The sequence below is a fragment of the Cygnus olor genome, chromosome 2 (assembly GCF_009769625.2).
Source record: "Cygnus olor isolate bCygOlo1 chromosome 2, bCygOlo1.pri.v2, whole genome shotgun sequence".
Lineage (NCBI taxonomy): Eukaryota > Metazoa > Chordata > Aves > Anseriformes > Anatidae > Cygnus > Cygnus olor.
This window is the reverse complement of record NC_049170.1, coordinates 35,047,235-35,074,222: the sequence shown is the minus strand read 5'-3', so window position 1 is coordinate 35,074,222 and position 26,988 is coordinate 35,047,235. Positions and strand designations below refer to the sequence as shown.

The window sequence follows — 26,988 nt, the reverse complement described above, 5'->3', positions numbered from 1 at the left end:
CTAGAGTCCATCCCTGGAAGCCAATGGAAGCGTGAGGTCTGAGGTGCTGAGGCTGCACGGGTATGATCAGAAAGCAGAAAACCAGCTTGAAAATAAAGTCTGTGAGCAAAGAGGGATCTAAGACATAGAGAGGAAGGGTGTTACGGTGGGATCACTCCATGAAAACACAGTCATTGTTTTTCAGACAGGGGCAGAGCAGAAGTTAACAGCTGGAAAAAGAGTGATGTTGAACCTGGCTGCATGGTCTTTAAACATCCTATGGTATGCAACAGGAAAAGTATCCATTCCGTTTAGAATTATGCTTTATGTTTGATTTATTTATGGTTTTTGTTTCCAGTCTTGTGCCTGACTTAAAGTCTGACTTTAATTCTTAACCAAAGCCAAGGGGTATATTTAAGACTAAATCCTGAAGAGGCATACCTCCAAACTAAGCTCTTCTGTCAGTGTGGGTGGAAGACAGAAAACACATATCACACAAACCTTCTGTCAGCTTCTTTCATATTAATGAAGCCTCTCTCTTAAATGCTTTTTCCCATGCTTGTGTTTCCCTACAGAAAAAGTGGAGTCTTGCATTCTCCATGCACATGAACCAATACCCTAACTGGATGTGCCCCAAAACGCTCTGATGCAAATATGAACCATGAAGGAATGCACTTGAATTCCAGAATGCTGGAAATGGTCAGTGGAAAAGAGTTAGTAGCTTTCGAGAGGTAAAAGTCATCAGCTTAGGGGTATAAAGTCCATTTTCTGCCTTCATAAAGGCATACTTTTTAGACCATTCCACAGAACAACAGATAAGCAGTATATGGCGTCACCTTCAAACTTGAGATTTTCTGTTAAGTGATTTATCTTGGTGAGAACCACCTTTTGCCTTCCTATATTTCTTTGGGTTTTGTTAAATTCTTTCTTTCCATCTCATTTCTCTTATATCAAACACTCTCCATTGCTGCATTCCTTTGTCTTCTTCTCACACATGAACATCTCCAGAAAGCTTTGATTTCCGTTGTACTGCTCTTCATCTCCTCCTTTAGCAATATCATTTTTACTTTTCATCTCAAGCAGCCTTTGCCTTTTCACCCACCTTCTTCCTCTTCGACTTGATACTCTGCTCACACCAGTGTACAACTGTGTAATTATTCATCATCTACAGTAAGTGGTCTTGATTTATTCACTGTGAGAAAATCATTTGTCTACACTGATTTCTCTAGCACCAAGCTTCATCTATTGTTTTTCTTCCTACACCCATTGACACACCTGATAGCACATGCCCTAGTAATATCTTTCCAACTGTTAACAATTACTTTTTTTCCCTAAATAGCATGAGTAGATAAATGTTCCCCTTTGGACACATTTTTAACATATATTTCCCCATGCCCTTCTTTATTTAGGAAACAGTGCCTAAAACCAAATAATGGAATCCCAGAGCAATAGTAATGGGAAAAAATGGAAAAAATCACAAAGATGAGTAGTGTGGCATACTTTTGCATTACCTTTCACTTTAGAAAAAAACTTCTGACTTGTTAAAAAAAAAAAAGCTTACTTCCTACAGGTTGCACAAAAAAAAATCCTGGTTTTCCAATATAATTTCTTGCTGATCTGTCCAGATCTGTGAAGTCATAGGTGACACTTGCCAGATGTATCTATGCTGGCTGAACTTCAGGAAAAAAAAGGTGCAGCTTTTGCTTTCAATGTACTCACTTTCCCAAAGTACACTTGAACCCTTACTTTCAGAAAAATTAAAATTAATTGAGTTTAACTATTTTTTTTATTAAAAAAGGAAAAATGTCACACCTCTTTAGCCTGTGATTAGGATGTACTTGTTTATTTATAGACCCATTTGTTGCCTAAAACCATTTCTTTTACATAATTGCTTCCTCAGACTGTTTGCTTATGTCGATCAGAAAACGTATTTTGGAAGATTAGGTCATTTATACTTGTGCAAATCTGAGCAATAATTCAAATAAAGCAAGGTCAGTTTAAATGAATACCATAGCTAGCACAGGGATAAACCTATTAAATTAAAATCACTGGATGTAAGACTCTGCTGATCATGTACTTGCACTGGAACATGTCAAATGAAGATTGTTTCTATTTACTAATTTACATCAGTGCTGCAAAGATGAGATGAAATTCTCTCTAAAGTTGTAAGGTGTTTACTATATATCAGAAGGTCAAATAGTAACAGATTTCCATTTGGCAGTAAGTTAATGCTACTTCTGTCAGGCATTGTAAATAGCTCACAGCTGAATGTTTTTAAAAAACCTAAAGCCCAAGAGCAGTACACAACCCAGCCAGACAAGCAAAGGAGCTGGGCTTATCTCACCGTTATATTTTAAGAATACAAACCAGAGTAATTACCTCTGTAGTATTTATTATTTGATTTTTGAAACAATTTGATAATTGTGTCCATAATATTGCAGATTCAATCAATTATGGACAAAAGCTTTATTTCAGACCTATACAGTAGGCCTGCAAGATTTACACAGGTGTTTAAACTCATGCATGAGAGTATTTCCACTGAATGCTAGGTTGTCATCTGCTCTTCTGCCCACAGACATGAAACTGTTCTTTTATTTCTGATAGTCAGAATTTGGTGATGATCATTACACCAGATGATTGATTTTCAGATTGTTTGCAGAATGTTTGTGTAACAATGTAGATACCTAAATTGCGCAGTATTGTCTTTGTTTCTTCTGTGGATGATTGAAATGTGAACTTATTAAATATAAATACGTTATTTAATATATAAATTATATTAAATATAAATACATCTGCCCACTGACCAGAAGGAAGTCCAGGAAGAGGAACGAGCAGAGCTGGGGACCAGCTGTAGGGGCAGCCTTCCAACAGGTTTCTCACTTCTCGAATCCCTGTGGATGCGACATTGGGAGGAGACGTGGCACGTCTGCTGTAGGTATGCCCGTGAGTCCATAAACCCCAGGAGAATCCCAAGAGACCTCAGTCCTTTGGGTGATGGGAAGGGACAAGCAGAGACACGAGGCCACATGTCAGGTTGCTGCTTCTATTCATAAGCTGCTTGTAAGCATATTTTATGTATGCATTTACGTGTTTGTAGACATGCATGTGCATGTAGACAAAAACTATGGCAGTGCGTGCATGGTCCGTAACATAGCCACAAGATGTAAAATTCCTGTCCTGATAGGAACCATGCTGGCTAAAAGCTGAGCTAACCCATTTTCAGTCACCTTTCCGATGATCCCAAGGCATGGAAAGCACATCATGATGCTTTGAGCTGTGGGCTGGCCTTTGGCAAAGCCACATGTTCCACACGCCGCTGCCCACTTGAGCCACATCCGTATGACCAGCCTAGCACAGGCTGGGTATGATGCGTGGCACAGCATCACCTCACACACCCTATATTCTGATGGGCTGCAGGCGTAACCACCTTAATCCATCACGCTTCTTCTGTGATGCCACGGGTGCCTTTTACAGAAAAAGTCCCCCTTCACTCGTGAGACGGGGCAACTGCTTTCTTGCCCCAGTAAAACCTCGTGTTATCGTGAAGTGGCAGCACTCTCAGTGCCAAGAGGAGAGGTATCCTCCACGAGAGGCTGTGTGGCTCTTTTATGCCCGGTTCATCAAGAAGGGATAAGTCATAATTTGTAAACAAAATTGAGTTTAAATAAATTTTCTTGATGCATTCTGCTTCAAGTATCCCCTAAAATGTATCACTTAAAGCCAGCATTAAAAGAAAATACTATTAAGAGGGCATAAGGTAAACTCATTTAGTTGCTCAAATTGTATAACACAATGAATTAATATGGTAATGTATCTTCAGAGACCAGAAGTAGATAATAGAGGTGAACAGAGGTTTTCGAGCTTGGCTTCGGAAAGGCAAAAGTAATTTATCATTCTGTTGCAGTTTTGGAGGAAAGCATTTCTCATTTCTTCTGACTCTCCCTCTGAAATTCTTAGTTTCATTTTCAAACCACTTTTTGAGGTTTTGCTTTCTTTTTATTCCAGACAGAGTTCCTATCAAGTTCAGCCATACACAGCTTTCCCTGGAGAGGCAGCAAGCATCAGATACTTTTAGACCCATCCCTGTGCTTACAGGCTTCCAGGGGCTGCAGCAAAGCGGGACTTGCCTCTCTTGGACATTCACCTCATTTCTCCAGCTGGCATAAGCAGGGCATGAAAAGAATAAAATAATCCATATTTTCCCCTTGTTTGCTTCTGTTGCTGGGGTCAGGGTGAGGCTCCAGCTATGATCAGTTCTCTGTGAATAAGCCTACTCCTTTCTTTACAGCCACACAAATGCACATTATGTCTTTATTACCTACATGCATTGTCCTGTAAGAGCGTATTTTTAATTAATAGAAAACAAAGCCCTTCTGACCTTATCCACAGGAAATATTGCCTCATTCATGCTAGCCATAAATTAAGCTAATACAGTCTGTGTGTGCAACATATTTCTCTCAGGTAACATTCACTCAAATATTAAACAGGGAGAGAGAGAAGGAGGGAAATCCTATTACCAAAGCACTGGTGTAAAGATGGACTCTATAATTGCTGAAAGGCATATCAGAGAGAGAGATTTTATTGTGCCGTAACAGTTGCGGAAAGTAGAGAAAAATATCTGATACAATTGAAACGGGGAAATTTTAGCAATGCAAAATCTAATTGCCCGAATGGGAATGTCATCTGATGCTATAGCGAGGCAAACATCTTCAAAAGAATTCAGTGGAGAAGAAAAACCTTTATGGTGGAGAATAAAAGCTGCTGTACAAATATATACTAATTAACCTTACTAATTTGTCTGTATAATTAGATAGTCTCTTTGTTTCTTCTTTTCTTTTTTTTCTTTCTATTTTTTTTAACTGCAAGCAGGGCACAGCAGTAGCAATACAAAATATTTTACTTTGCCTTCTGTATGCTCAGTGCTGGCAAACAGTAGATATCTCCTTGCAAATGAGCTGTCACAAATTGCTCCTTGTTTGGTGGCGACATCCTTGGTCTACATTATAGCTACAGGAAGCCTAATCAATTATGCTCCTAAAATGAAATAAGAGCTCTGTGGTGCCAGGGGCATAGCTCATAAAATTAATTACAAGGCAAGTTTACATATTGAAGTACCAGTTTATGGAGGGACTAATAACTTTTGATGAGACTTTGACAGGATATTACTCACAAGGATTATGAAAACACAAAAATCATTTGCGACCGGCTACTCAGACAGCAGCTTGCATCCCAGCCATCACCCGAGGTCCGACCCTTTCCCTTGTCAAGTGCCAAGGCTCCCAATGACACCCCAATATTGCCACCCATGCAGAGAGCACAGAGCTGTCCCCCTCAGCCACCAACGTCCCCTCGCACAATGTCTCTTCTCCCTACTTCTCCCACCTCCAATTTTATCCTGCTTCCTGAGAAAATCTCCAGATTGTGACAATGTGAGAAAAACAGATCTAGATAGTGTTTTTTTTTAAGACTGGGCAAGTACCAGGCTGCAGGGTGAGCCCTGGTGCCCTGAGACATCCATCCAGGATCGGGGCTTCGCCATCGCCCCGACCTCATGGCACTTCCACAGGCAGATAATGGGAAATAGGATTACTCAGGCATTTGTGTTTGCTCAACTGTGGAGCATAAAAATGTAAAAGGTGAATAGTGACAGATGGTAGATCTTTGGGGGAAACAAGTAATTTTAATGGTGGAAGCAAACAAAGCAGACCGTGGCATGGATTAATGTGGAGCCTTTCATGCAAAGATTGAAAACATGTTGCTAGTCAGCCCACCAAATGGGTGAGAAGGCAGGTAAAAAGCAGTATAACCATTAAACCACTGGTTAAGCTGAGGCACTGAGAGGATAAGCACCTTGCTGTTACCTCAGCCCAAGGTGTGCCACGGCCAAGGGTGGGCACCAGCCAGAGGATTGCACCAGCTCACTGAGTCACCTCCCGATGTGACTGAAGCTGTTTAATGAATTGCCTTTATGAAGCTTCAGGACACAGAGGCCCACGTAGAATGTCAAATGATAAATGGCCTGCCTCAAAGATGCCATTCATAATCAAATCTTAAATGTAATTCAGCTGAATGGAGTCATTGCTCTTCTGTGTACCATTTACAAGCCCTGATACCATTCTCCATGAACTGATACCTTCTCCTGAAAACAAGCTGTGAGTTACCCTGCACGGGAGCTCAAAAGGAAGCTGCACAAAACCACACTGATATACTCATCATGGAGTTACAAGAGAAACAAGACATGTGAAACCATGGCGTGTGTAGGTGTCTGCATATCCGTGTATAAGCATCCTAATAATTTTTGAACGCATTGGCCAGTTCCAAGCAGGCATGATCCACAGGTAGCAGTCTTGGAGGTGTTATGGTTTTACGAGTATTGAGTATTGGGAAAATAACTTGCTGAGAGAGCAAGAGGGGGACCCTCCCCATAACACATTTGTGGGGAAAAAAAAAAACAACAACAACAACAAAAAAACTATGAGCCAAAAACATTGTCCAGAAAAGTTTAAATGCAAGTTTTTTAACAGCATCTTAAAGCAAATCATTCAATTCCCAGGCACAAAGAACAAACGTGTTCTTTAAATTATCATTACAGAGTTCCTTGTTACTTAGACTGGGCAACAGATTTTCATTTAAATGGAGGTCTCCTCAGAAGTGCAAAGGGGCCTTTGGGGAGGTTCAGGGGAGGAAAAATGTAATTTTTCAGGCTCCAAGTGTTCTTTTGTGTTTTATAAACAGCTGAGTGACAGCCCAGTGATTAATAAGTTACATAAATAATTATAAGCGACATGTAGCTGAATCTAGTCCACATTCCAGACATGGTACATTAAATAAAGAGAATTCTACTCTTCCCCCCAGAAGAAAATTTATCTGGCAACACCAGATAAATCAGAAATGATACTGTTAAAGCACATCCAGTTCTTTGGAGAGAGAGCTCATCAAAACCAGAAGTTTCTACTGAGCACACTTTCTCAAGCAAATTGTTTCATTTACTTCAGTCCCACTTTGTAGTCGTTCGGTATAAAAAAAAATATTTTCTTCTTTTATTCATCCTCTCTGGTTGAGCTTATTATTTACCCAAAAGTGCCTCTGCGGAGAAGGGCTTTGTGCTGATACCCTGCTATAGCCTCATGCGTAGGAAGGTAAATGCTGGTTTGCAGCTTCAGCAGCGGAGCTCACTGAGAGGCTCATCAGATGTGTTTAATTGCTCATGTTTTACAGCACCATCAAGAAATTCAGGTCGAATCAACCCCCCTCCCTTGGATTAGGCATTGAAAGAGACAAAATTAACCCTGCCTATGTTTTCTATTTTAGACATGTTTCTAGTATGCAAGAACTGAGTAGCATCTCTATAAGTAGTTCCTGAGAGTTTTAGGGCAACTCGCTGCCCTCCACAGCAAAAGGTAAGAGGATACAATAGAACAGAATAGCCTGGCCCGGCACAGTGCTTTAAGGTTAGGAAACACCTTTGTTTGAAACTCAGCTGTGTCCCAAAGCTTTCCTTGTATGAAGGATAAGGGCGCGATCTCCATTTAGAAAGGTGTATGTTGGGAGTGATCCCACTATTCAGAAAACACAGAGAAGTATTTTGAATAATGTCCAAGAGATAATTTAAAAGTTCAAATTAAATGCTTAGCACTGCTCTTCCGCCCAAATTCTTTTTGTATGTGTTATTCAGGTGTATAAATGTGACTATAATTTTCTGATGTTCCTCTCCCTTTTTGTGAGGGCTCTGTGCCTTCCTTGCTCTTACAGGGAAAGGGGGTTACACAAGCAGCTACTTCGGTGTGCATTCATTTATATCATTTTTATATTATAATACTGAGTAATTTTCTGTATTTTGGAGTTCTAATGAGCTTGTGGAAACAATAAAAAAGAATAATTCTGGTAACAAACACTGTTCTTTTCATGAATTTCAATAAAACACTGATCATCTTAGCAGACAGTAGCCACATTTCCAAGAAATGTGATTACTTCAATAATTGAAGTGTGTTTTTAATGACTTAGATTGTGAAATGAGGCATCATTTCCTAGATTCATAGATTTTAGGGCCAGAAGGGACCTGAATGATTGTCTGCTCCCAGTTCTCTTGTAAAATCACGATGAATTTTTTCACAGTTGTTCCTGAAGCAGATACATTGCTTCTGGTGAAACTAAGCACAGCTTTTTCCAAAGTGGATTTTGTTGTAGTTGGTTTTGTTTAGTGACAGTACTTAAACATTTTAGATTTACATTAAATTGCATCTTCACTCCGTTTCTTGCACTTAGGATAATTTACCATTTTTAAGTCAGCTGTTTGACAGCAAGAAAAATACGAAGATTTGACTCCTAAAACTATGCATAGACATTCACAGACCTATTTAAATTAATTTTCAGCAGAGCATCCCTGGAGCTGCACTTATTTTTTCCAATTAACCAACTCCTTGAAGGAGCAGTAGTGGTGGCTGATGGCATCGTTAGCAGGGACAGCCACCAGCTTTTTGTTGGACCATGTATCCTTTCAAAATGTATTCTGTGCTGGGTCTGGCTCATCAGATTTTCTGAGGATCAGATCAGATCAGATGTTCAGGAACTTTCTTTTTTTAAGGAAAGTTTTGGCCTAAGACGTCCTGCCTGTCACCAGATGAAGCAGAGAACTTGTCAGCACGTCTTACCCATATCTTGCCTGCCACCTCCCTGAGGTAAGAGCATGAATGCTTACCCAGCCCACTCTCTCCCAGTTGTGGCCATGAGCAGGGAAGCCCTGCCAGCACCCATGAGATCTTCTTTGTGGATTTTGTCTTCCTGACATTCTTTCTTTTCTAACTAACCTTGATCTCATTTCCCCCAGTGTATAGAAAGGCTTTCTGGCAGAAATGTCACCTTTAATCTGTTCTCTATACTTCTGTAGTACATGCTAGTGACCCCTATTTTATTTTGCAAACTTCACCCTGACACAGCATCAGCTTAATTCCCTCATTTAGGTCCTAACCAAGCAAAACTCACCTTGTTTTCATCTCTTGTTGTAATTCACTCTAAGCTCTTCCAAGAACTTCCAAGATTTATTCTGTCATTTTAATCTGTTGTGGGGGGAATAGTTTATCCAAACAGATGCACACTTTATTTTTAGTTTCTGATTTGTAAGCTGCAGTAAAAGTGGAAGAAATGCAATCTTCAGTAATAACTACAATTTTGGGGGAAATTCTGGTCCATCTCAGTGACTATATGAGAAGTGCAATCAAACAAGGCAAGAGCCCAAAATATACTGGGGAGATATGGATGAGAAAATAAACATTTGCCTATTTATGGATGAAATAAACATTTGCCTGTTTATTATGGCACAGATCTGCAGTGCAGAAAAACCCTCTCTCTCCTAAGGCTTCAAGTTTGTTGCAAAGATAAAATCCTTCAGCAGCTGACGGAGGTGCAATACAACCACACTGAGTGTCCTCCGGCTCGTTACAGACTGCTTTTGTGGCTGGTGGAAAAATAAACCCAAGTATGAATTGCAAATTTTTCCTTTTGTTTTCCCATGCTGTACTTCATGGTACTGTTCTGTCAGAAGTAGCTTTCAGGAGAACAGCTCAGAAGACAACACACTGCAGTTGATGTGCAAACTGTTATGACCTCTTCAGTTGCATATTGCAATCTTTAAAGTCTTTAACTTTAGAGACAATGAATGGATCTTATGAAAATGAAAGCCATAGAAATAAATCATCTATCTGTAATGAAAAAAAAAAAAAAGAGAGAATGATATAATTTCTATTTGTCAAGGTATAAATGATGTCACCACCCATTTATCCTCCGCACTTAAAGGTTGAAGCTATTCAACAAATCTCTCCTGAGCCACATACATCTGTTGCTTTAATGGCGGCTATCGCAAAGCTTTCTGATTAGTTCACACATCATTCATCAATTAGAACAGAAGGTAAAAGTTATTTCTCCCTACCCACGGTGCTTCATTAAACAAATAACCTTTAATGTAATGAATGACAGCAGAATCGAGAAATAAATAAGATGAGAGCCGGTACCTTAGGAGGTCACTCTTTGAAGAATTCTAACTTTTTCTAGAGCAGAGGGAAATGAGAATACATGGGCGGTGGGGGACCTGACATCTGGCAGGAATACAGACCCATCCGTGGCTCAGTACAATGGCTATTAGTACAACCAAGTACCTGTGCCATTTTGCATTTTGTTTTACCAAAAATATTACTGAAAAATAAGAATGCAGCATTACTTACACCAAAATTTGCGTGGAGTACTGTCCATACCAGTAACTTATTCCCAAAACTCTCACAAGGCAGAGTGGAGTGCATTTTACCAACAAGAAAACCATGCATTTTTGGCAAGAGTTTGATGTGAGTCTTCAGCTGGGGAATTTTGGTCTTACAGAGCACATATGCTGAAAGATGCAATTCCTGTTCCTCCGAATGTATTAGCAAAAAACTGTCTGGATTGACAGGTGAAATATTCAGCTGAAAGTGAAGGAAATGGATCCTGTTTTCAAGAATTTATTCAAAGTAGAGTGGCATCAACTGGAGACTCCCATCATGCCCCCCCAAAGAACAGCATTCATCTGTATTGCCATGCCCTGTAGCCATACAGATGGCACAGGCTTTCCTCAAGGACAGAGGACTGTGACTGCCTTCAGGGAGAGGAGAAGATCTCAGTGTAGATTATACATTTTAGGTGAGAGTGCTAACCACTAGGCTACAGCCTGGATCTAGCCCAAGGCTTTCTTTTACAAGGGCCAAAACGAACTACTTCTATTTTGTTTTTCAGTTGTGTTTTTGTTTCTGCATCTCAGGTGGAATATGTTGTGTTAAATGAACCTATTTAATTAGGGCAGGGGTTGAAGGAGGATATTTATTTTGCCATTTAAAGTAATAATAGTAACAACTGATTCAATCCAAATTGAATTCTTTCTCTTCATTTTGTTTGTCCAGCAAGCTAAAAACATTAAGGCCGAAGTCAGGTATTCATTTGTGAAACAGACGCAATTACAACATCTTCAGTCACAGAGTTATCTGCTCTGCCTGGTGTGTCCTGCATCAGAGGCTGTGACTAGCCTCAGGTGCAGGATGACAGGAGCTCTGGGTGGGATCGAAATGAACGCTGCTTTGTTGACCCAGAAATGGCGTCAGAGCGGTCACGGTGCAGGTGCAACACCTCGCTCCAAGGACAGCAATGCACTGCAGCACCTTCGCAGAGCCCCATCCTCATTACCTCAGTGACTTCTGTCTCACAGCTGTCCAATATGCATGTCAAAGCATGTTTTTTCTCTCTCACAGTCCCACCAATGCCACTGCCATTAGTGTAAACCCTGAGTTCATTTTTTCCCACCACTGCCTCATCAGTAGCAATTACTTCGGCAGAGAGGAGACAAATCAAACTGGAGGTTGATCCCACCACCAACTTAGTGGAAAAGATACAGGATTGGGCTCTAAGATGCTGACTGCCACGGCATGATCAGTGTGAAACAACCTCCTTTTCAGTAACAGCAGTCACCAGCCTCCGTGCATGGCCCTCATCTGCAGCCAGGAAATAATTTCAGGCTCTTGCCAGCACCCCCATGAATGTCATTCCTGTTAGAGCCCTTGCACTGACTTTGCAGAGCTACAGTACCCTATGCAATGTACACATGAGCTGTGCAAGCCAGCTGGATTTCTATCAATTCCAATGGGCTTATGGTGGTGTAAATTGATGGGAAGTTAGAGGCAGGACGTCTGTTATTGATCACGATGCAAAAGGCAGCAGTCTTGGTTTTCAGTTTCTAAATTGAATTTGCTTTGAGAAACAGTCAGTAGAATCAAACCAGCAGAGAACTCGGTCATATCTTTTGTTTATAGTCTCTCGTAGATAAAGTGCAGTTTATGATCTGAGCACCAGTCATGCTGACAGCACAGTTGTCCGCACTCGAAACACCGCTGCTGACTCAGTCCGGGTTTGGTTTTGCCACCTGTAGGAGAGGCATCCAGGCAAACCACATCGGATGGAGCAGGAGATGAGATGACCCCATTCAGTCCCCACCACAGGCTGGCTCCAGGGGAAGGCTCTCTCCCTGCAGAAGTATCATGTCTGGTTCCCTCCTGCTTGCTCTGATGGGCTGCAGGAAGGGTGAGAGCAACGGGGCCGATGTTCCTGGCACTATTTCCTGAATGAAGCATGGCAGAGACAGACTGGGCTGTGCCCTCATGGACAGTTTGAGCAGAGCTGAGTAAAGCTATCGCCCTGCCAGCTCCCTGAGATCTGTGGTTTCAGACAGCTGACAATGTCAGCCAGTGACTGAGGAATTTTGGAGAGTAAAGCAAGACACTATAAAACTTCATCTCCTTTTCCTCCATTGTGAAAAATTTCTCAAGAGCACTCGTGGCCACAGGAGACTGCCAGGACCTCTTCTCTCTTCTGAAACAAGCAGCGAATAAGGCTTGCTCTGAACCATCTCACACTTATAAGGCGTCTTCCTGGCTTTGTGCAACGCATTAATTAATCCCACATTAGCATGGGGATGGACTTCCTCCCACTGTGGCTATCTTCTTCCATACGTAATTTTTATTGTCTTGAAATCTACTTAGAAAAAGCACTGTTTCCTATTGATCAGCTGGAAATTTCATTATGCCCATGGGCTATGTATGTGGAGGAGACCTTGCTCAAATGTGATATTCTAATACTGATCACACTTGGTTTGCTCCCATTTGTTATCTATTGATTTTCAGGGCTTTGGTATGACCATGTCAGTAGTTAGTAAAAAAATCCCGTGTCTCAGTGGAATGATACAAGTTAACCTGTGCAGCGTATTTGTGCCTGGATGCACATTTGTGCAATCTGCGAATTGCAAGACCTATAAGCACAAGCGTGCCTGTACAAAATACATTTTAAGAGCTGACATTAAAGTTAATATGAAAGTTCAGAGGTGCAAAATAATTTAAATGCACAGAAGAGGTAGCAATAATGTTTCTAAACTGAGGCAGTGAATTATGTATATAAGAAATATTAAAAATGCAAAGCTGACTCTATTTGCATTCGGAATGCCCCCTAGCTGTTACCAGGGAGGAGGAAATTGCTTTATGCTGAATTCAAGGGCATACTACTTAGTGCTGTGTTTAAGTCAAGGAGGAATATCACTCATTTTTATTCTACCACTTAATTTGGGTTTATGTAATCTGTCTGGTAGCCGAGTCAGTTGTCTTATATTATTTTCTAACACAGAAAGAGAATATATAATTCAGTCATTAAACCTTTATTTTCACCAGTTTTGAGATCCCTCAGAACCATATTGCTGCATGTAAATCATGGGCTGTCACCACTCCAAGAGAACAGAAATATCCATATTGGGCCATGCCTTCCCAAATCACTTTTGGGTAATCACAGGACAGTTGGGAGATATGTAGATGATGTGGAATGATTGAATAGGGGTAAGGTATCACCACAAGGGCACCAGAGTCTAAACACAGAAGCATTTGGTTCATCTAAATGGATGTAAACCTTATCTAGGATTAAATCTGTGCATTAAATCTGACAGTGGGCTTGTCATGAGCAAGTGAGGAGGCAAAGGTCTCAAGCCACAGGTAGCAAACGCACTGACTGCTGGCAATTCAGCTGAGCAGGGTTCATAGCCCCTGTACTGCGATCAGTAACTAGGATTTTTCTGTAGTCTTAACAGGGGAAATTAACAGAGAAATATTCTTACTGTCCTGTAGTTCCTGTCTGTCTCTGATCATAACATTTTTTTTGCTATTTCCATATTTTCCTCCCTGACCAGTGGAAATTGATCAAATTTTCACAGTGCTTTTATTTAAAGTCAGCTTCACTTCAAAGATCTGTTACACATGTGGCAGGAGAATATCACAAAACAGCTGCTTCCACCTCTGACTTTAGAAAGAGAATGAGAACAACCAGTGGACCGAAGTGGAGTTTACACATCCCTCACCCACAGGCCTCTGCATGCTGACCCAAAACCAACTACTTTTTGCGTTCAGAAAGTCAGCACTCCAAACCAGGCCTGGATCTAAAATGTCTGATCAAACTAATCCCAGATCACTCTGGCAGACGAAGGGGAAAGGTAGCAAGGATGGACACATGCAAAGGCAAGATACGTTTGAGTAGACAGTTTGCTAATGTATCTGTCTACTTCCATTTATATTACAGATATATTATTTTGAATTTTTAGCAGCCCTGGTATGTAATGATAAACAAAAATAAAAAAGCATTGGAAGTGCATGAAATGTTCCACGAGTTGCCCCATCCACACAATACAAATTTTCCAAACTGCCATATCCTTACAGTTAAACGAAATGATCCTTCCCCCTCAGCTCTCTCAAAGAACAGCACAGAGTGGGGGCACTCGAGCCCTGTCTCAAGGCACAGTGTTGTCTCTGTCTTCGATACTAATTGAGGATTTAGGATTGGAGGTGACACTGAGAGCAATATCTTGTATACTGCTATCAGGATACTTCAGCTCACAATGGCAAGAAGTTGTCAAAACTGACCCCTAAGGAGAGCTGTCCCAAACGTAATCATGGGATGAGCTGTTTGCCTGAAAAGATCAGGTCTCTTCTGATATCTCAAAGAGCAACCATTATAGTATGGTTTGGGTTACTTTTTAAACACAGGGACAAAAGAGGGTAGGACAATTGCAGCTAAAATCTGCAAGAAAAACAATGGAGATAAAATTCTGGCACGGGAGTAAGAGACTTCTGTTAAAAGAGGCAGTGATATGATCCTCTGAGTGTAGCTCACTCAGGGGAAAAACAGAGCTGGAAAAGTGAATACCTCCTTAATGAATATCAGAAACATGGGGGCTGGAGACAGACGAGTCAGAGGTCACGTGTCGTATCATCCATGTCAAAAAAAAAAAAGCAAGGAAATAGATGAGACTTGCAAGAATAGACAAAAGCCATTAGAATCTGGACAGCTGGGGAGGAAGGGTTGAGCACAGGGCTAGAAAACAGCAGTGTGTCTGCAGAAGGAAATGAAGAATGGATTAGCAAATCTTTGGCAAATGGTGTAACAGGAGACTTCTGGCAGCAAGGGTCTTCGTCTGTGTCAAGGGCAAAAGAGTGGTGATGGGGACAGCGGTATGAGTGCACTGTGGGACAGCAGGAGACGCGACTCCAGGGGAGGGGGCACAACCCCGCTCTCTGCAGGGCTTCATGGCCTGGGAGAGCCGGAGGAGGTATCTGTGGAGAAACTCTGAGGAAGAACAGCATTAATGCTTCATCCTGACATACTTTTTGTGATATGAAAGGGCAAACTTATGCTGACTGTTAAATCAATATCAAATCAAGACTGGAATCTGTTTTACGATCTTGGACAGTGAACTTCTTACTGCTGGAGTCATAAATGATGTCACATTTCAGCAGTCCTGTGGCTGCCAATATGCAAGCGAGAAATGCCCGTTTTAATTAAAAACTGTAATCTGAAAGACAAAGTGTCACTTGCTGACAGCGAGTTCTCTTTTGTGCTCCTCTTGCTTTTGAGGTTCCGTGCAGAGCAGAAGAAGGTCTGCATCCCACTCAGCACCATCCGGTCCCTCTGGCAAGGCAAACCCAAAGATAAACCTACAATTTACACCACTAAAGCAAGTTTGATGTGAAGCTGAAAAGAGCACAGGTCTTGGGAACTGGCCCTTGGGAACAAGGTAATGCCCCCTACTTGTGTGCTCCACAACTCAAAAGTACCCTGTGCACTTCAAACACAACCGTACTGGGATTGGGAAGCCCTCTCCCTTATCTCCCTCCCCAGTACCTCTGAGCATGCTTTAAATCAGCAGTGCTTAGTCTAGCTTTGCTGTTATTTTTGCTTGGCATGGGCAAGACCCAGGATCCCCTAAAGACTGGTATACTTGGCATCCTGTATCTTAGAATTGGATCCCAGGGGATGAATTTTACCAGGGGTTTCACATCCTGGAGTGACTGAAATCAAGAAACCTTTGCCACTTTCTTATTTATGGTGCACCACTTGGTGAATACAGGTTAATGGCCGAGAAGGCTGCACTAGGGGGTCATTTTTTATACCTTTCAAAGTGAAGCATTATTTAGGCACGTGTCAAAACTTTCACAGGTCTTGAGGATTAAACATGAGCCACAGGTGTTTTCTCAGGGATGAAAAGGTTTGCTGGCATGGGGGATGTTAAAGCAATGTCTCCCATAAATCCAAAGACTGTCTCAGAGGCTTGCAAACAGGAATGTCAGGAACTGACTCCCTCTTGCTGTACTCCAGATCTGCACTGTAGATCCATGAAGACACAGAAACATCAGGATCTCATCACCAAGAGGTCCATTCTCAGGTCAGGATTCCCTGCATGGCCCGTGACTGATGGCTGACTGCAGACAAAACCAAATCACCCTGTTCAGCAAAGCTTTTCCAGCACAGCAACAACCACAAGCTCTTCTGCTAGATTACTCACCTTAGAGAGAGAGTAAGCTTGGAGGAGATTTCATCAAACAAACCCAATGTCAAGTCAGAAATTTTGCATTGTTCTATCCCAATAAGTGCCTCAAAATAGCTGTGTGCAGTTATTTTGCTGTTGTGAAACACGTCTGCATTTATCCACACAAGCAGCATGAATAAGGGGGATTTGCTTAGCTCTTTGTCTTCTTCAAACAGACGAGAAGTATCTTTTCTGAAAAATTAATGCCTGCTTATAAATGCTAAGGCTAGCTGTCTCCTTTGCTTTTAAATGTGTCCCAGATCTGTCAAAATTGTTTTCACAAGTGTAGACTGACATGACGATAATCTAAAAAAGACAGTTTCTAATTGGAGCAGGACATATGTTACAGTCATGCTGTTTTACAAAGGGAAAGTAATGTTTTCTCATTCATATGTTATGACAATTCCCCTTGAGAAATTACATTGTTTCCCTTAGATCAGATTTGTTGTCTACATGGTGTAGATCTTCTTGCTGTAAAGAATTGGAAATATTCTGGGAGTTTCCACAGAAAGCTTTTGCGGAAGAGATTATGGTTTAAGACATTACACATAGTCACTGGAGAGCTTTCGACATCTACATCAAAATGCCTCTGTTGTGTAATTAGCATTTTGTTTTACCTCTGGTTTTCAGTTCAGATAAACTGATAAAAACGAAGTATACTTACTTAGAAAATACTTTTTACACAGTCCATAAATCAATTAGAAGAGTTTACTACTTCAAAACTTAATTAAAATTCACCTTTTACCTCAGAGAAGTAAAAAGTTTTCTATGGGCAAACTTCTTCCACCTTTGCCTAAAATAACTTTTGCTAGAAACTGTTTGACTAAAGACATCAAATGAAATAAACTGACAATCCAGTGCAGCATGATCCTCCTTAACACACTGTGTTGCTGATTCACTCTATCAAGAATATTACTTTTAATTGCTTTATTTGAAAATGGCAATAACTGCCTATTAACCCAGAAATTAACTTTGGACAACTGTTCCTATGAGATAATGTATCGATTCGATTTCGTTGAAATCTCTGTCTTTATGTGAATAGCTTTTAGCTAATTTGGTTGGCTGTGAATGGGTCCCCCTAATTCATTTAAATGGGGACAGAAGTAAAAGGAATAGAAAGTTTCATGATGAGATCCATATCTTTGCCTTTTGTCTTATGAAAAATCCTTTTGCTCACAGTGTAAAGGTTACTCTGTAAATTACGAGGTAATTTTTTCCCAGCAAAGTTCTTTGCCTTTGCAGCATTTGCTCTCTGGTTCTGCCCGGAGCCAAGGCCCATGAATGACAGACACTGCACTCATTGATTCAGCCTGGTGCTTGCAGGTCAGCCCTGGTTTAGCAGGTATTTGAGCACATTTAATGGCAGCAGCCCTAGGGTACATATTGGTCCAGCAGTAGCAACACTGAGGACTTCAGCCCTGACCTGGTGCTCATTGCACCTTGACTCCTGAGCAGTGATGGAAGCTGATTCTTACTGCGAAACACGGCACAAAAACTTCAGTGTTGCTTCTGCCTGCAGGGCCCCTCAGCATTGAGTTCCTTCAGTTTTCAGTGATTTCCATTTGGTCGGGCTTTTTGCATCCGCAGTGTCAGCCCAACTTTGACAACTCACAAGAGCCATCATATATTTCCTGCAGGTTCTCTCCCACATATGGTCCCAGCGGGTCATGGAGGACATACCGCCACACAGTGAATTCAGCAACAGTGCACAAGGAGGGCACTGTGACCACAGACCCACTCTCCTGTTCTCCATGTCAGAGTGATAATCCCCATGACAATTACGCCATCTAACGCTACAGTGAAAGAAATAATGTTCTGTGGTCTCCATTCAACATAATTCCTAAGAACCTGCTTAAGATGTATGTCCTGCTGCCTCTGGAGTCAAAAAGATTTGTCATGTACTTGCACTTAAACACATACATGAGTATTTAATATGTTTTAATAGTTCTGTATATTCATTTGTCTGTTAAATGGCTGCAGTCCCGGACATCCACACTGGAAACAGGATGAACCTCATACATCAGATGACTCCAGCACACCAGACTCTGTTCCACTGCACAAAGGGTGTGATTTTGTAGCATGCAGAAATAAGTAGAGAAATACATTTAATTTTTTTTTTTTGTAGATTGATATGGAATACTCCTATTTGCTGTTTCTCTGAAAGAGTAGTTTGAGGAACTATTAAGAAAAAGTCTATAAGAAAACACAGCTGCACATAAAATGTTCTTTCCCTGCTCTCTCCCTGTTGTGCAAAATACAACGGATGTGATTGTGCCAGCTTACACCAACTGACAACCATCAAGATGGACTTTCACTGTGTGTTTTCATTTTCTACCTCCATATTCTTTAATTTAGTCCACTAAACAACTCTGATAACATCACCTATTATTTTGATTTTATTCTGAGATTCACTCAGCAAACAATAAATAGCCTGACAATCATTGAGCTGAATTAATGTCATTTTAGGTAAATAGTCTTTGACTATTATTATAGTTCATGCTTAATTGCAAAAGAGAACAGCAATCAAATGGTTTGCTTCTGTTGAAATAATTTAGTCAGTAGCAACTTTAATATCTATAGTTCTCTAGGTTACACCAAGTAGAAGGCAGCTTTAAATCAGAGCGAGTTTGTCACTTAGCTAAGTACTTGTTTGAACAGCATACTACCCAGTGAAAGAGACAGCTTCACCACTGCAGTCACTTGGGGTAGATGTAGACTTGACTTAACTAACCAGTTAAGGTGAGTTTATGGCTGTTTTGCATTGCTAACAACCACTCTGACACAAGATAATCTTCCATAAAATGCAATAGGATTGTTTACAGATGTGGATGCAAATTCTACCGAGACTTTAAGTGATTATCTGTTAATGAGATGCCATAACAAGAGCTGTACAGACTGCATCATCTTGAATAGGACTGGCACAGATTATCATTTCACAGGCCCCATTTATTTGAAAAAAAAAAAAGTTATTTCCAATCCCTTGCAAATCCCTACTGCTCTCTGTGCTGTTTACACACAGTGCCCCACCACGTCCAAACTGACAAACCCATTCCAGGGAAGCTATCTAGGTTATTATAATCTTAGCATTTCTAATATATGCATCTGATTTCTCAGAGTAAATTCCTTATCCTCTTGGCCTGTTTTCTTTCAATTTTTAAAGTAAATGAACCTCTGAAAATCAAAGCTATTTATTTACCTGTGAGACAGGCTCGTCACAGGGAGCATTAAGACATGAATGACTTTTACTGCATTGCTAATGTCTCTTAAGTCTGAGCAGCAAGAAATGTCTTTGCAAGAGAGAGATTCACACTCCAGGCCACTTGATTCTGATTCAGCTTAAAATATTAACAAATACTTTAGCTGTGACAATGATTTGGGCAATGTGCACTCTCAGGTCCCACTCAGAGGATGTCCAGAAGAACTTGTATTCATTTAGAAATTGTGCACTTTCTTCTAGATTAGTTTCAGTGGATTTATTCACATAGTTAAAATTATGCATGTGCTGAAGCATGTTGTTAGGTGGAGGCTAATGTGATGGTAACAACCTACTCATTCCTTGCCACCATGATCAAACAACTGTCATGTAAGACCTCTGCACCCACTGATTGAATTTCAAAGCAAGAATGTAGTAGTGACTGACTCTGCTTCACAGAATCACAGAATCACCAAATCACATAATGGCTAAAGTTGGCAGGGACCTCTGGAGGTCATCTGGTACAAGCTCATGCTCAAGCAAGGATAGAGCAGGGTGCCCAGAACTGTGTCAAGGTGGCTTTTGAGTATCTCCAAGAAGGGGGACGCCACAACCTCTCTGGGCAACCTGCTCAGTCACCTGCAGAATAAAGAAGTTTTTCCTGATGTTCAGACAGAACCTCCTGTGTTTCAGTTTGTTCCAATTGCCTCGTGTCCTGGCGCTGGGCACCACTGATAACAGCATGGCTCCAACCTCTTTGCACCCTCCCTTCAGGTATTTATACACACTGATAAAATCCTCCCTGAGCCTCCTCTTCTCCAGATACCCATCTCCATAACCAGACAAGACATAAATTAATATTTACAGTCTCTGCTCAAAGAAGTGAAGGCTTTCCAGACTGTTTTTCTGTCATTGTTCATTCATGGTTAAAATGCCATTGAATGGAAGGCAATGGTAAAGGTCCCATCAACTTCCATCAAAACAGGACTGGGACCCCAACTTAGTCAATATGTATAAAATCTATATCTCCTTAGTTTCCTCCTTGCTCTCTCAGTCTCTCAGTATGAAATTAGAAGAAATATTTCCTCATATTTCTCATGTCTGAATGTTATATCACTTGAGCCTTCTGCACAATAACGTTCTGGAAGTGGCTGGTTAACAACTGGCACAGCACAAGCAAGTGGTTTTGATCAATCTTAAATCCTCATCCCTTGACACTTTAATCAAAATAATTTAAAATTCTATTAAGCACAATATGCAGAGCATTAACACTCTGAGCCAGTGAGTGGTTAGAGTGTGGATGCTGAGTGATATGTCTGTGTAACAGCCTTGTTAGAAAGGCTATCATGTTTTGCTCCTTGCTGAATCATCAGGGAAGATGGTGACAATATCACTCTTTCATTGCTAATGTGTGGCTCAAAGAATCTGACAAGGAGCTAAATGTCTGATTACCTGGGAGAAGCTACTTTACTGAAGTGTAAGTAAAATTTTCCATCTCTGAAGGTAGTGCATTCTGGAGCTGCCCATCACCCACCAGTCAGGGCAGCAACCAGGCAGTGTCTCAACATCATTCCTGCCACTGTGCAATTCCCCAGCCCATCCAGCCTAGCTGCTACCATCTCATTTAATTCAGATCTGCATGCTCTGTCTTGAATCTTCTTCTATTTCTTGCTATTCATTTCTCCACTGTTTTTCTTAACACCACAAAACCATATCCAGTATCCCAAAGGAAAGCACCAAGAAGCTCTTCCAGCAGTCACTGGGCGGCTGCCATCTCCCACTGCAGTTACCATTCAAGAATTGAAACAGTTTAATTGTTTTTCAAAGCCTTGTACTGACTAAATGTACCCATAAAGACCCTATTTTTTTTCCCCAGTGGTAACACACGTCGGTCTGGATAATGACAAAGGATGGCAAGTGTTTTGGGTTGATTTTGGTTGTGCCTCTGGCCAAGCCCATCATGAGAGCTGCACGCAGAAATCACAAATACCCTCACAACACCATTTGCTTTGGGCTAGAGCTCTGTTTTCATTTGTGCAGTGCTTTGGTATGCAGATCTGAAATAAAGTCCATGCTTCAGGAAATAGGTTCAAATAAAACCTCATTTTTGACTCCTTGTTTAAAATAGAATGGGGTAAGCTTAAGTGACCCCTCCAGGCCCTTTCAGCCCAATTTTCTATCATTCTATGAAACCAGATAAACATGACACCTACCCAAAAAACACACGTTTTTCCTTCTATGTTATAAATAGGCCAATATATAAATCAAATCATGGCATATAAATCAAATTATGAAAGTTGATAGAGTGGAATATATGTTTAAAAAATGAAAGCAAAAGGAAAATTACAATGATTACATAGTTGAGAGAGAACTTAGTCACTCCTGAATGCTGTTTCTGTAACACAAAGAATCACTTCAAACAGCCAGAATACTATTATTTTTACCGTCACATGTCATACCTGGGAAAGGTAGTTATAACAGTTCTGCATATATAAAAAGAAATTTAAAAAACAACAAAAAATATAAAAAAGCTTCAAAACCTCTTCTCTGAAAAAATCACAGGAAAAGCCAAATTAGTTGCTAAACTATCTCAGCTATTACAGTGCGGTTTTGTCACCAGAGTATATGCCAACAGTCACCCGTGAATTCTTTTAGTTGCAAAGGGTTAGATCACGAATCACAATTATGAAAATCCAAACCTGTGAACACAGTGAGCTTTTAGCATAGCAAGTGAAATCATTAACCATTCCCCCCTGTCAAAACACATACCTCAGAGTGCATGTGAGCATGGCCTCTCATTCATTTTTTTCTTTCCCAGCAGGATCTGGTAAAAAGCTGCTTCACTAGGTTTTAAAGCCCACTGGAGGTGCTGTACATTAACTGAGAAGACTGATCAACCCATGCAGTATTAAAAAGACATTTGTAGACTCATTTAATCAATAATGTACAGTATTAGTGTGCAATTTAGATCACGAGAAGACAGCTGTAAGACTATGATACATCAACTAATGAAAAAGCAAAGAGAGTGCAATTCAGTCATCTAGAGAGGCCAAGAAGCAGCTCCTCAGCTGGTGGAAACAGCAATGAGAGCACCCCTGGGTCTCTAAGGCTGTACCTCAGCAGAGGAATTGTCCCAGAGCAAAGCACAAGTAAGAGTAAGCTCTCTCACAGAGCATCCTTTCCACAGCATAAACCAGAAATTTTATGAGCCACAAAAGCTCCATGCTACTAAAAGAAGTCAGATGATGATAAAATGGCTCTATTTGACCTCAAAATAGTTCAGAAGTTGACAGCCACCCAGGAAATGTCTACATACACGTGCTAGTCCAATCTGAATTCCTCTCTGATTTCAAGACTCTTTCAAGCAAGATTTCTGCGGGAAAAGGAGCAAGAAGAGGAAACTCTGGACTGTTCATTTGAATGACCCTAACATCGGACAGCAAACCCATATGCTACCTTTCAAAGCCACTCTACAGAAACAGTTATCCAGTTATAACAGCTGAACTGTTCTTTAAGATTTGGCCCTTTCCTACTTCTAGAAAACTCACAGTTCCCTTTAGGTGTGAATTTCACCCAGCAAGAGCAACCCAGTGGACAGAGCTGGCCTTACACTTTTGTTCCTGTACCACTTTGGCACAACAAGCAAGCCTCCGCGCAAGGATTGGTAAAGTGCAGAGAAGCAGTACTTACCTGAGTCACCAGCCCTAAAACACTGTGCCTTTGGGGCAAAATCAGCTTTGAGCTGCCCAAGAGTTTCTGCCATGATTGGGATCAACAAAAGAAGTAGGATTAGATACCTATAGCTGGTCTTTCTTCCCATCCTCTTCCCATCTTCTTTACATCCCAGATATAAACTTCACAGCCTGTTTACAACTTATCCACGATCACATATAGATGTCCATAGACATTCACTACCCAAGTGCCTGCTACATTAACGAGGCAGACACATTTCAGCCTGCAGAACACTCCAGGCTCTTGGCGGTTGCAATTGTTTCATGGATGCACCATCTGCTGCTCTCTCGGTGTGACTGGTTACCTACTTTTCATGGCACATTTCTTCTTCCTAGCTAAATGACTCCCAAATCCACAAGGTGCTCTTTGAAAAAGCTGTGTGCAGTCTCCCAGTGTCAATACTTTTATAAACACATATTTCCATGAAAATAGCCTTGCTCATCTTTGTTTTCTTATGGAATTGTGAAAATTTTCCTGCTTGCAATTTTTGTTAGCAGAAATCTGTTCCTTCCATTTGTAGGAAGGCACAGGTAAAAGACAATATTCTACCACTGTGCTTAAGAAAGTAACTGATTACAACATATGGAGTGACAGAGATGTGTTTTGTTCAAAAAAATACAAGACTTTCCAGATTTTCTTAGTCTTCTCTTGCATATATGACTACACGTATCTCTGTTGTGCCAAACATCGCAACTCCATGAAGCATAGCTTAAAGAGAGGTGGTGGGGAAGGGTGAGTCACCTACACTAATGTTGTTTGAAATGCCTAGGCTTTGCTGCAGACAATGAAGATTTTTCCTTTATGATAAAAGGAGGGATTTGGACAGCTATTAATACACGCTAAAATCATTGGAAGAAAAAAAAAAGCCATATTCATACAATTTCAGGTTTTCTGACATTTTCTGTAATCACTAATTCTTGGTAATGTTCACTGCCTTACTTTACATAAAATCACCACTGATACAAGTTTAGTTTTATGTAATACTCCATATGGTGGATTCATAAAAAACTTCTACTGGGAATACCATCATAAACTATTATTTTCTGCTATAAAAAATAACCATTAAAGACCAGACATGCAGAAACAAGGTAATCTGCCATAAATTTTGAAATGGTAAAATACTACAAATGTAAATGTATTCAACTCCCATTGCAATGCATATAATTTCCATAGCTTTATTAGAAATCTTGCAGTTGCAGTGGTTTGGCAATTGATAATAAATATAGTAGGAATGAGTCAGCATGCAAATCCCTTCTGGGGAAAACAATTTGAGAGATTTTATAGCCCAAAGCTGTTTATTATTTTGTAAGAATAGTAATGCAAGTTCATGTTCAAAACCTGCTGAGAGAAGAATTTGCAAAACATCCTATTACGGAAGAGGCAGAAAAAAAGCATAAGAACTGCGTAATAGCACTGGGCTAGAACATTTTCAGTTCCCCCATTTAGCTGATGCTTTTTCTACTCATGTACTTATTAGGGTCCTTGTGAGTTTATCACTATATCACACAAATAAAATGGGAGTACAGCTAAAGCTTGAGATGTAATTTCTCAGTTAATGCAACAGTCCTCCAAACCTGAGACAAGGAGAACAAAAAAGGGTTCCTGGAAGCTTGGTTTATATTAAAGAGTTGCAATTCTTTTTGAAAGATTTTGATTTGGGGGTTGCTTCTTGTTTTCGCTGTTGTTGTTGCTTGTTTTTTGAAAACTGTTTTCTGTTTCCATGAGTAATAATGAGGAGACAAAATATTTCTGACAATTCCAAACCCTTTTATACCTAGCTAACTCAAACATTCCTCTTTTTTACATAGTAGATTGTAATGAAAAAAAAATCTATAAATATGATCTAATGATGTTGCCTAGGTATAAAAGCAATTGAGGAAAGCTATTTGCTTTTAATGCTGTCTCCATTAAGTGTTTCACACTGCAGAGAAACACTTTAGATGCTAATGAATAAATAATGAAGGTTCTGGAACTGGGCTATGGTTGGCAGCAGAGGCAGAGGGGCATTTTCCGGGCCCCAGTGCCTTAGGCCAGGCAAAGTCCTTCTCTGGTGTGAGATCTTTCTTCTGTATGCAAAACTCTGCAAGTGCTGCAGTGCTGTTTACACCTTCCCTGAGGTAGGAGGCAGAGAAAGACACGCCAGGCTTGAAAATGTGGTATGGTCCAGAGTTTGCAAACAGAAATGACCTGCCATTATCACCCTTGTTCCCTTCCCTCTCCTGCTACTGTAGTCTCTCTTAGGAGGCATCAGTCTGTCCTACTGCCCCAGGTGCTTCCATCCCATGTTTGTATGTGCAAACCTCATGAGGTTCAACAGAGCCAAGTGCAAGGTCCTGCATCTGGGTTGGGGCAAGCCCAAACACAAATACAGGCTGGGCAGAGACTGGATTGAGAACAGCCCTGAGGAGAAGGACTGGGGGTGTTGATTGATGAGAAGCTCAACATGATTCTGTGATTTGGTGCTTTTCTCACCCTGCCTTTGCTATAGTCTCATCAGCAACACCTATCTTTGAATGTCCTAAATAAAGTTCACTAAGGAACTGTGTTGAAAGTTGGAGACAAGGTTGCTCAGAGGTGGTGTGAGTCAGTACTGGGACTGGCCTTTAAAACCGTCCTCTATCCCTCTTACTCTTCATCTGCTGGCTCTTCTTCTCCTGGACCTGCTCAGGCAGTGCCCATACTGGCCAGTGCTGGCCCAAGATCATATAGAAACCAGCAATGCTGCATTACACCACTCAAAACCACAGAAATCTTAGCTACCTGGGGCTTTCTGACCTTTCACAAATCTAGGCAGAGCATATGTGTGCACTAACATTTGGGGATTAAATACAGCTGTTAGTGTAGCTCTAATTGTTTTTTAACCAGGACCATCAGATCAGGGCAATAAAGTTGCTGCTAGAAGTGAATGAGATTTATCTGTTCACTTGGAATCTGGGAGAAGAAAGCAATTGGATCCAAGAAGAATTTTTAAGCTTTCATCAACATTTTGATAGGAAAATGCAAGCAAGTACGTAGCATTAGCAAGGGCAGTTTGCATGGAAAGTTGGTGCGTGTTGTTTTTTTTTTGTTTTTTTCCAAATCAGCAGAAAATAGGTTACTAACAGGGGCTCAACTGATTGCTACAACGCTTGATTGGAGTCAGTTGGATTTGGTTTTCCATATTCCTGTTTTTTTCCACAGTCTTGACTCCTTTGCTAGATTACTTCTCCTGCACAACTTCCCCACTGAATGATTGGCATCAGGGGAGTCAGATGCCCCCAGTATATAAAGTCAGGTATGGCCCCACCCATGGCCATCCATACTACAGCCCTAATGAAATGCTAAAATAGCATTTGGAAGACGTTGTTCAAGTGGAGCCAGGAAAAATAAATAAATAAATAAATAAATAAATTCAAGATTCAATTTGATTTAAAAGAAAACTCAAAATGTTGTGGCTCGGGAATGCCCATGTTTTGTTTTCAACAAATATAGTCTGACTTTTACATGCTAAGGTTACTTTCAACACTTTCTCATTTCTAATTATCAGTCCAATTTTTTGTATACTGGGTGCACAACAATCAATCTAAAACACCGTTATTCACTAGTTGAATTAAGGAATACAATCTAGGTCAGCTATGTAACTACCAGATATAAGAAATGTGTATTTAGATGAAGACACTGATTTGGAGCTTATCTA

At 40.7% G+C, this 26,988-nt stretch overlaps 1 long non-coding RNA gene across 1 annotated transcript; it reads left to right on the top strand.

Moving 5' to 3' along the window:
• The first annotated feature begins 559 nt into the window (after nt 1–559).
• On the top strand, nt 560–4,152 carry LOC121066650. The gene is made up of 3 exons (XR_005817905.1): nt 560–678; nt 2,787–2,914; nt 3,985–4,152. It is a non-coding gene; the product is annotated as an uncharacterized LOC121066650 (long non-coding RNA).
• Nucleotides 4,153–26,988: the final 22,836 nt, after the last annotated feature.